The sequence below is a fragment of the Buteo buteo genome, unplaced genomic scaffold (genome assembly GCF_964188355.1).
Source record: "Buteo buteo unplaced genomic scaffold, bButBut1.hap1.1 HAP1_SCAFFOLD_59, whole genome shotgun sequence".
NCBI classification, from domain to species: domain Eukaryota; kingdom Metazoa; phylum Chordata; class Aves; order Accipitriformes; family Accipitridae; genus Buteo; species Buteo buteo.
Window position 1 is genome coordinate 380,756 of NW_027439225.1, and position 10,710 is coordinate 391,465.

A 10,710-nucleotide genomic window follows, 5' to 3' on the forward strand; every position below is an offset into this window, starting at 1 on the left:
ACAGTGTTGTGGGGACACCCCCAGAGGTGCAGTGCCCTGGGCAGTGGGGTAAGGGTGTACTTGTGTGGCTGTCACCTTAGCCTGTTTGTAATTCTGTGCTTGTGTGGGAGCTGCCTGTGTCTAGGTGAACAGTACCTCAGTCACACCTTCCTTCTCATACTGTTTTAATGCTACCGTATTTTAATTTGTCTCCCATTATTAATTAATGGATTGACTCCCCTTCAAAGCAGGTTACTGCTTTTTTCCAAGTGCTGAACTGAAAATGGTGACCAAGTCCTGCATACAATGATACTTTCTGCTAGAAAGTCATTGGAATGATTCAGGCACCCACTTTGGTGCTCATCCATTAGGGGAGGACTTCACGTGTGCTGTACTTTGGGAAATGAGTGTGCATTTATTTCTCCATTTAACTGGATTTTTGTGTGAGTGAGATTTGTTAATATTGTTGTATCACTGATTTTGCTGGCTTGCCGTGGAAATCTTCCCCAAAAGAGTTAACAGCTATTTCTAAACAAGATCCTCCAGACCAGATACATCCTGAACAGCTGAGTTGACCTGGGAAGTGGTTGTAGCCTCAGGTGGAGTTGCCATTACAATCACAATAACTGAGCTATCATATTATCAAATTCTCCAGCTCCCTGAATTGCTGATCTCACTTCTAAGCTTTCTGTAAGTGGAACTTCTGAGTCCTTGATGTAAGAAAAGCCTCGGCAGCTTTTAGTTATCTTTTTGGCATTTTCCATCAAAATTTCTGACTAAACTTCACAGCTTCCAGCTGCCTACTTGGCAGTAGGTTTAGGGAGCTGAGCCAGCACTAATGCCAACCCCATGGGGGTCTGCGCTTGCCCTCAGGCTGTGATGGCTGGTGTGATGCTGGTGGTGCATCTGGTGCAGAAAAGGAGCCTTCCCACAGACACAGGAATAAGGCACGAGTCAGCTGGCACGCTCAGCTCATGCTGCTGTAAATAAGCTGAAGTTTTTTGAAGGCTGGCCTCAAAGTGACAGCCTTTCCATTGTCACAGGAACTTGAAAGTCAATAGTAAAGATTGTAAAGTAACAAAAGTCCATGATAAAGATTTCATCTTTGAAGACCGCAAACAGCAACCCGCGTGAGGAGTACCTGCTCTAGCCTGAAGTTATTGAAGAGAAAAGAGAAAATGTGTTAGTTAGCATTCAGAGGGTAACAATTTTCTGATTTATATTGATTGCATGAGCTAAAACCAAGAAGTACTGAATGCTTATCTGGGAAGTACAGCAGAAAATTGAACTTAAAGGGGATTTGGAGAATGTCTGTTGGAAGAAAAAAATTCTCTTTTATCTATGCAATTTCCTGAAAATAAAAGCACCCACACTCCATATTCCTTAATCTTTTATTCCTCTTTTCATTTCTACTAGTTGTGAAAACTAGAAGACAAACTAATTTGTTATCCTTGTTTAGCCAAAATGATTTCCTAGAGGAAAGAAAGATTAAGAAATGTCTAATGTGCAAAACCAGCAGGATTTCTTGCAAACTAGGACAGGGTTTATCAGGCATAGCATACACATGGCCATTTCACCCTCCCAGGGTTTAACAGAGGGCTGAGATTTACCTGAACTCAAAGTTGAATCAGGAGAAATGGATTTGCCCCAAACCAGGAAACAAGGTTTGTAGTTGTCTCAATAGATACAGTGTGATATAGCCCAGGGGAGGTGGAAAACACTGCAATGGTTTCTGCTGATGTTATATGGAAGGAAAAAGAAAAGCAAGCTGAGAGAAAACCTATCAGATAAGGGAAATATCCAGTCATGATCCTACTGTTTGCAGTAGGGTAAACTGCAGCTACTCAGAACAAACATAAATGTCAGAAACCTATGGAAGAGATGAGATCATCCAAAGGTTAGGTACAAAACCAAAGCAGCTTCAGTGTATTGACATAAGCAGTCCTCATATTGAATGTTAAAACATTTCTCTTCTATCAGCTCAGTGCTAAACAGAAGCTGTAAAATGAAATGATAAAGTGAATCAGATAGAGCAATATATGTTTGGCTGCTTATTGCTGACAACTGGCCCTGGCAAAAGCTGAAATGGTTTTGTGGGTATCAGCAGGCTGCTGCATTCCTACAGTATTTGCAGTTAATGAGATTATTGGGTTGTTGTGTGATGTAGACAGAATATTAGCTTTTTTTATACAATGCCAAGATGTCTGGGCAAGTCAGAGACATGGAAAGATAAGAGTGAAGTTATGGGACTCATATATTGGGATGTATATTTCAGATATTTTATCCATTTTCTCTACTGCTTGCAGAGAATAGAGATGATTTATTATGAGGTCCAAAAATGCCATTAGTATGCTACATTTGAAATGCATGCCCTAATCTTATTTACCATTGTCCTGTGTGAGGAATTTTAATTATTCTCTAAGGTTTAAAGGAAAAATACCTCCTGGAAGAAAAAAGGAATAATGCTGCAGTAAACTGGCTTTCTCCAGTGTAAGCTTTCAGCCGTAACAGAAGAGAAAATGTGGAAGTGTGTTAGCAACATTCATTTTTCACTACATTACCTTGTGGAAGCAGTATACAAGAGCTATTAATATTTTATTACAGATATCTGTAACTGTGTTTGCAGTTGACTGATCTGACTGTATGATAAGAATTAAGTTGGCAAACAGGTATTTCTCAAGTACAGTCCTGTCTTTTTGTTTGTTTGTTTTCATGGCCAATTGTTAAGCTGTATCAACCAAGCCACTATGTTGTTATGCAGGGTTTTCCATTTCACACCACGCCTTTTCATGCCCACGTTGCATGTGGTGAGGTGCTCAGAACAGAGAGAAACCTGCAGCCCAACACGGATGATGATCTCCTCTGCCTGCACTCCTCTCAGAAGCGATGGCATATACATGTAGTACTCTTACTGAATACATAGTGGCTGGGTTGGTGTGGTGTTTGGGGTTTTTTTGTTGTTATTTTTTTTTGTTGGGTTGTCATGTCGTCCCCCCCCCAGCCCCCCCCCTCCGGTTGCTTGGCTTTTTTGCAGTACTATGTTATAGGCCTGATCCAGCTGAAAATTCCCCCCAACAAAAAGTCTGCTTTTTGTCATCATTTTATAGATGAGCTGAAACCAAAAGATACTGAATACTCAGGTCCTGTTCAATACTTGCTCAAGGCTGGCATGCTGCCACAGAGCACAGCAGGGCTGGGAAGCGGAGCTGGCTCTGGGGCAGCCAGGGGGAGCATGGGGGCAGAGATGCTCTGTTGTGTGGGGCACCCTTTGGCTCTCTGATCTGACCTTGCAGATGGAGGGTGGGTTTCTGTGTGTGTGTGTGTTGGGTTCCCTTTTTTTTTTTCCAAAATTATACAAACTTAGGATAGATAACTAGATAAATTCATGTGTGTAGCTATGTTCGAGTCAGTGGGAGAAGGAAGAGCTCTTTTGTTGAGTCTAGAGCTGGTATTTGCTAAGAGTAACTATGGTGGTGCAATTATGAAATTCTATTGTTAACTGACTGTACCATATGCACGTTTTTGTTTTTATTATGCTAATAATTTTCACTGTTTTGAGCTATCTTCTACGCAATTTTCTGGTTCAAAAAATTTCCCCAAACAAGCATTTAATAATTTTTTTTCCACTACCTTCTTGAATCTCTATATAGGAAGAACCACGTAATTTTTTTTTTTTTTTTTTTTTAGCGTTCAATCTCAAGCCCCTGGGATACAGTTAATTTCTCTGGCTCTGTATCACTGCTTTTCCAAGGATGTGAGTACTAGATGGCTTGTTTGAAAAACAGCAGCTGACAACTGCACTTAGTTTCAGACAGCCTTAAACTTTTGTTCCTCATTTACTTGAGTCTGTCGAAGATGCATTTGATACGGAATACCTAATTCTGGTACAATCCTGTTCTTGTAAGGTTTAGAATGTACTGACACAGAGACTTTGTCACGTACGTAATGAGTTATTCTGATAATAATAGAAGAAAATTACTTGGAAAGAAATGCCACATGCACGTGCTTAGAAATTCTTGTATTAAATTGAGTCCAATTTGTTATAAGTTTCAAATGTCAAAGAAAATAAAATCAGCAAAACCAGATATATGCGTATTTTCCACAGGGCTGAACAAAACCATCATAGAAACTTTGGAACAGAGTTTTGTGTTTGGACACCTTTCTATTGTACTGTCTCTTCTCTGTCAATGTTGGGCCATTCTTCTCTCATAGCTGAAGTTCACTGAGATGAGAAGGTTGAGAGCACTCTGCTCTTGTATAGCCACTTTTTTTCTCAGTATGTGTAATGGTCCCCAGAATGAATCCTAATAGCGTGATAATCTTGCTCTGAGCTCAGAGGTGAATTTTGGTCTTAAGTCGGATTTACCTAGCTTTCTTTGAATACTCAGGATGTGGAGAAAAATGCTGTCCTGGTTTCAGCTGGGATAGAGTTAATTGTCTTCCTAGTAGCTGGTACAGTGCTATGTTTTGAGTTCAGTATGCAAAGAATGTTGATAACACACTGATGTTTTCAGTTGTTGCCAAGGAGTGTTTAGACTAAAGTCAAGGATTTTTCAGCTTCTCATGCCCAGCCAGCAAGAAAGCTGGAGGGACACAAGAAGTTGGGAGGGGACACAGGCAGGGCAGCTGACCCAAACTGGCCAAAGGAATATTCCATAGCATGGGACGTCACATCTAGTATAGGAACTGGGGGGAGTGGGGGTGGGGGGATCGCCGCTTGGGGACTAACTGGGCATCGGTCGGCAGGTGGTGAGCAATTGCACTGTGCATCATTTGTATATTCCAATCCTTTTACTACTGTTGTCATTTTATTAGTGTTATCATTATTAGTTTCTTCTTTTCTGTTCTATTAAACCGTTCTTATCTCAACCCATGAGTTTTACTTCTTTTCCCAATTTTCTCCCCCATCCCACTGGGGGGGGGCGGGGAGTGAGTGAGCAGCCACGTGGTGCCTAGTTGCTGGCTAGGGTTAAACCATGACAAATGCCTATCACAAGGTAAGAAATAACATATTAAGGGACCTTGAACCTGCACTTAGTAGCCGGATAAATTCCTTCTAACTGGTCCAGCTGAGGGGAGAGGGGGTCCCTTGCATGAATGAGGGTGGCAGAAGGTCTCTGATTTGCCTTAAAACCTGCTTCCTTGCCTATAGGCTCACAGAGGAAAGAGGAGTTAAGTTCTGAGAAAAGACAGCAGCAACCCATCATGCCTGGTGGGACCTTGTAAAGCAATTTACAGCCTTTGGCTGTCCGCTTTTTCACCATTAGAGAAATGCTGTTTTCTTTTATTTCACCTTTACGTTTTGCAATGCGTGTTCCACTGTTCACTGCAGAAAATTATCAAACGTGTGTACAAGAGAGTCTGTATTAATACCTGGGCGGGAGATGGGGTTTTGTGGGCTTTTGGACCTCTCTAGGAGTAACTTGGAGCATCCAGGGCAGGCAGGGAGATGGGTTTATATTTTCAGTGAGTGCATCTGTTTGTGTAGGGAGCAAGTTCCCTGGGTGCAATTTTGGTGCTGGCTGTGGGAGCCAAGGGCCTGTCCTGGGAGCTGGACTTCTCCTAGGGCCAGCCCTGGGCCACTGCCAGCTGTGATTTGGGCATTGGAGAGATGCGGAGCAAGCACCTGAGCTAGGCTGTGGGTGTACAGAGCCTCAGCGGTGTCCCCCATGGTTTGGTGCTGGCGAGGAAGGGTGGCAACTCCCTGTGCTGCTACAATTGGGGTTGCATGTGGAGAAGCCTGGGGGTGTGCTGCCTGCCGTCCCATGGCGGGGGGGTCAGCCTGCTGCTGGCAGCAGGATGGGGCACCCCGGCTCACTTGTTGCATCTTCCATCCAGATGAACACCGTGTGGCCAAGGTGTGTGACTCGGTTTACAGGAGGTTAAAACTGTGGTGTGTGCAGCACGCTGGCATTGTTTCTTTTTTGCACATTGCAGCAGTATATTGTGCAAGTGAGTTACCAAAATATCCTGGAGCCCACCCACAACTTCAGCTGAGAATGGATTGTGTTCATCAGCTTTTTTTTTTTTTTTTTTCTTTCTTCATTCCACTGAGTCTACTCCCCCACAATTTAGTGAAGCAGGGATGTGCCTTCCTCCCCTGGCATAATGCAGCGTGGCTCAGGAATATAGAACCAATTTGTCTGCGTGACAATATGAAAACTCAATAGAATTACAAAAATAGAGTTGTTATTTTTTTAATCCCCCCACCCCCACCCCGCAATGCGAGTGTGTATTATACTTTTCTCCTCATCTGGATAAATACGCACAACTCACATAAATGACCCTCAACATGAAGTGAGAGTTGTTTCCTTTAGGCATGGAATTATTCATTTTTAACTTGATACTGGTGCATCAAATTGCATGCAATTTAAGGGTTGATAAGGTATTTATGTTTTTCCTTTAGACTGTAAATGAAACAGAGTTTTCAGACACATTAACTTCTTTAAAAAACAATTCTCTGTGAATTTTGCGTTTTTGAAGTATGCCAGAAAATTTCTTCTCAAAACAGACACTATGTAATACTTGCTTCTAGAAATCAAATTACATATGGGGAAGGTATAATAACAATTGCAACACACAAAGGCAGCACTTAATATTTTCCTAATCTCACCTACCATTGATGATGACAACCTTTGTTTTTCCCCTTGGGAGTACAATTCATGGTGACCTTGTGACACCATTTTTTTTCTGGGCTGTCATAGAGGAAGAAATTGTGTCATCTGACGGAGGTGCTTCAGAACTTCTCCAAATCCAAATACTGTCCAGGCAAAGGTTTTGTTCTGTTATCTCCCTTTCTCCTCAGCCACCCTCAATCCATGTTGTACTTGTGCATGAATTACGTCCAGTTTGCAAAAATATTGACTGCTACAGAATAGCCCTAGTTAGTAAGCAGAACCACTAGGCCAGAGAGAACTGGGATTTTCCCCCCCCTTCTCCGTAGTGTTGATAAGTTATCGATTCCAATTCCAGCTGTATAAGGTGATTTTCTGCAGGTTTTTTTCATGCATCAGTCTGAGCTCAGGTCCCAAGGCCAATAATTTCCTGCTTTGCCATCTGTCAGTGTCAGTAGCCATAAAGATACAGTTTTTGGGGGTAGCTATTCACAGGGGCCATGGTGGCAGATGTGGAGGGCTGTGCTGCGTTCCCCAGGGTGGTTCCTGCCCTCTGCTTGAACGGTTACAGCTGCAGAGGCTGTTCCTCCCTGCTGCCTTGCAAATGCCATCTGACCTTGCCTGCAGGATGTCTGCCAATAGTTTGGGTTTGAGTATTTTAAATGGTCCTCTGGTTTGCCCAGTATGTCATTTCCTTTATTGGCGGGCTGCCGCATTCCCCTGTACCGCTCCTAGTATGGTGACTTCTCAGGATTTGACCCAGAGCATGCGTATTTATTCTTCTGTCAGCACCTCCTGTTCGACTCTGTTCGAATTTGACAAAGCAGAGCTTGCTGCTCATTATCAGGACAGCAGAGGGAAAGACTTGCCACAGAAAGCCCTTGTGGTGCAAAGCTAGTGGAGTTGAGAATCCTCTCCTGCCTTCTCTCAGTTTGCCACTCCTTCTGGCATTGCAAAAGGGCAAATCCCCTTTGTGGTCCCACATGTATGTAAGACCTATGACCTGTGCCATAGAGAACCGCACAAAGAAATAACCTGGGTGCTAAGCTGCTTCCCAAGAGTCAGATCCTCTCCAGAGGGGTTTCCACAGCCTTCCACTTGCCTCACTGCTGCGAGCAGTACACTTGTTCCCGGGTAAAAACCCTTTTGCCATTTTGCATTTGTGGAGTCCACCAGATTCAGATTCAGGAGGACTCTACGCATGGCAGTATTGGCATGTGAAGGCAGGACAGTCCTCCCTATGGCCTCCTGAAGATGCAACAACAAAATATCCCAAGCAGCAGAGTTGCACTTTTGCATCACCTGTTGGGAAAGCTGTTACCTGTAAAGGTTGTAACTATAATGCACATTAGGGCTGTGAGTTTTTCTATGCTGTACAGATAACGTCTGGGAGCTATCACTGCAATGAATATGAAAGTGCAGCATAGTGCTTGGCCTCTCAGCTGAGCTGTTGAATCTGTAGTCCCACAGCAGGCAGCAACAGTAAAAATGGGGGGTTTGTGCCATTGACAGTGGCAGTGATTTCTCATCCCTTGGACTCAATAAAAACCTGACACTTCCTTCACTGACATAGTTAATATTTTCTCAATAGCATGTCAGCGTGCATGTGATCAGAATCTGGCTCCTCTGACTTAGAAACTGGACCGTTTCAGCAGCAAATTTTGCTAGGCAGCCATCCAGTTGACCTAAACCATTTTTAACATGGTAATTTAGAGGCAAAAGGCAGTTCTATATACTTTGCTACATCCTGAATCATCTGTGCTTGTTCTCCCTGTAGTTGCACTATGTCATTTTAGTAGACATATTATAGCTGAAGCATTTACACTCAGCTCCAAAAGCTCTTTGAATATTCTTCTAAGAAAAGGCTGCTTTATAGGAAAATAGAGCACAAATTATTACCAGTCTGGAGCTGACATGGAGATTTGGCACTCCAGCTGGAGTGCTTTCTTTCAAGAGGTATTTCTATAAATTCTGCCCTGTTCCTGATGAACAGGCAGTCTCTGTTGTCAGTGTCAAACTGTACACTTGTCAGACGTGATAAAGACAAAGGAATATATACAGTGTGCGCTGGCTGATTGCACATTGTCTGGAGCTGTAGAATTTTCCTACACTGTTACTGCTTTCAGGTGATTTATTTGTGCAATTTCTTGGGGAAAGTCATCTGCAGGTTTCAAAATGCATAGTGTTATGATCTTAGGGATTTATTCTCACTGTGTAAATGGGGACTATCAGTGTCATCTGTGAAACTACACTAAGATAGTATGGAAAAATAATCAAGACCACTTTTAGAACAGGGACCTCAGCAGAATGACTGCAGGTTTATATTAACACGCCTGGCATATAATGATGTAACTGGAGAGCAGTTGATAGTCTATCTAAGAAGTAGTACTACTTTTGGATAAAAATTATTGAACATTAGGGGCAATGAACAGAAGGTTTTAGAGGTGTAGTGTGTAGAATTTCCCATATCTCTTGAAAATAAATGTCTTATTTTCATGCTAAGTACTGTCTTTTTCATCTTCTACAGGAAATACTTCAACTCTGATGGAAATAAGTAGGGAAGATAATTGTAGTTTCTTACTCATTTTTGCCCTCAGAGGAAGGAGACCAACTTTTCTTTTAAGACTCTTCTTACTGTAATTGAACCAGGGTAATTACTATGCAAACAATACCTACTTTTCTCATAGCTTCAGGAAATTTGTGATCTCATTATTTGTTTGCTTGTTTGTTTTCCACTGCCTGCAAATCACTACCTAGATAAAGTAAAGATTAGCCTGGTGAGCCCTGCCATAGTTTGGACAATACGTTCCATCTGCAGAGTGGTGAGGTCTTGGCTGCAGGAAAGGCTGGGCAGTTTAAGATGCCAGCTTGTTGCTCTCTGATAATTTGTTAGTCCTTGGCTGTGAGGAATAAGCACCTTTCTGGCTGATGTGGTGGAACAGACCATGGCTCAAGCTCTCTTCTGTTGGCTGGAAGAAACCATAAGGTATTTGCTATATTAATGTGTTTTTTCTTTATGCTGAAATTGCGTGCACTGGTGTTGAAATTTTTCCTTAAACAAAACTGATAGTGACTTGTTGTCCAGCTTTTGTATAATGGTGAAACTCTCCAAAATCAATAGACTTTTCTCTGGGCTGTGTGATGGAAAGCATTTCTAGACATAAAACAGCAGTGCTTAGTGTGGACAAAAAAATCCTTCCATTTGCAGGGCATGCGTAGAGGTAAAGACAGTGAAATAAATCACCAGTGTAACATGGACACATTGGAATAAGTTAATTCTTTTCTCTGTCAGTCTGTAGCCTAGAAATACGATGCCGTGATATGAGGAAGCAACTTCTTGTAGTTTTCCAAAACAGTGGTTTGAGTTTTGTGTTTCTCAGAAGTCCAGCTGCAAGCTCTGCCCTTGAGCTGCCAGCAAGGCTATTGTGGGGAGCAGCTCCTGTGGCTCGCTGGACCCTGGCTGTCTTGGTACCAGCTCCTTCAGAGGAACCAACTCCACATTAAACATGCTGCAGCTGTGGCAGATGACCTTCCCTTGCTGCTACCTTTCTTTCAAGGTGGACAGCATTGCTGGAGTGCTTTTTTTCCAGCTGACACGGCATGTTTTATTTACTGTAGGAAGCAGAAATATCTATGTCACTTTTGGTCTGACTACACATTCCCCCCCCTCTTTTGTTTTATTGCCTTGTTGGTCATGGAAGTGCAACCTCCTATTGTTTTGTCTTTGTTGCTCTATAAATTACTGAATATTGCCATGTTTCATCAGTTCAGAGCCAGGCAGTTGTTGCGGTTGTAGCAAGCAGATGTTCTGCACTTTTATATCCTTTACTTTCAATGTACAGATCATATTTTCTGCTGATCATAAAAAAAAATGACAGGGGCACATGGGATTCTTTGGATGCTGAATATACATGACTGTTTTGATCCAGGTAGTGAATTCAAACAGAAATATTCTATTTATGAAGGAATCAACTGCTAAAGTACTAGCACTGGTGCCCAGTTTGGGGTCATGGTAAAACTGCAGAAGCAGAGCCCCCAGGAGAGCTCTGTCACTTACTGTCAAGTTCCTGAAACTAAATGAAGTCCAAATAACTAGCATTTAGTATTACTTAATATT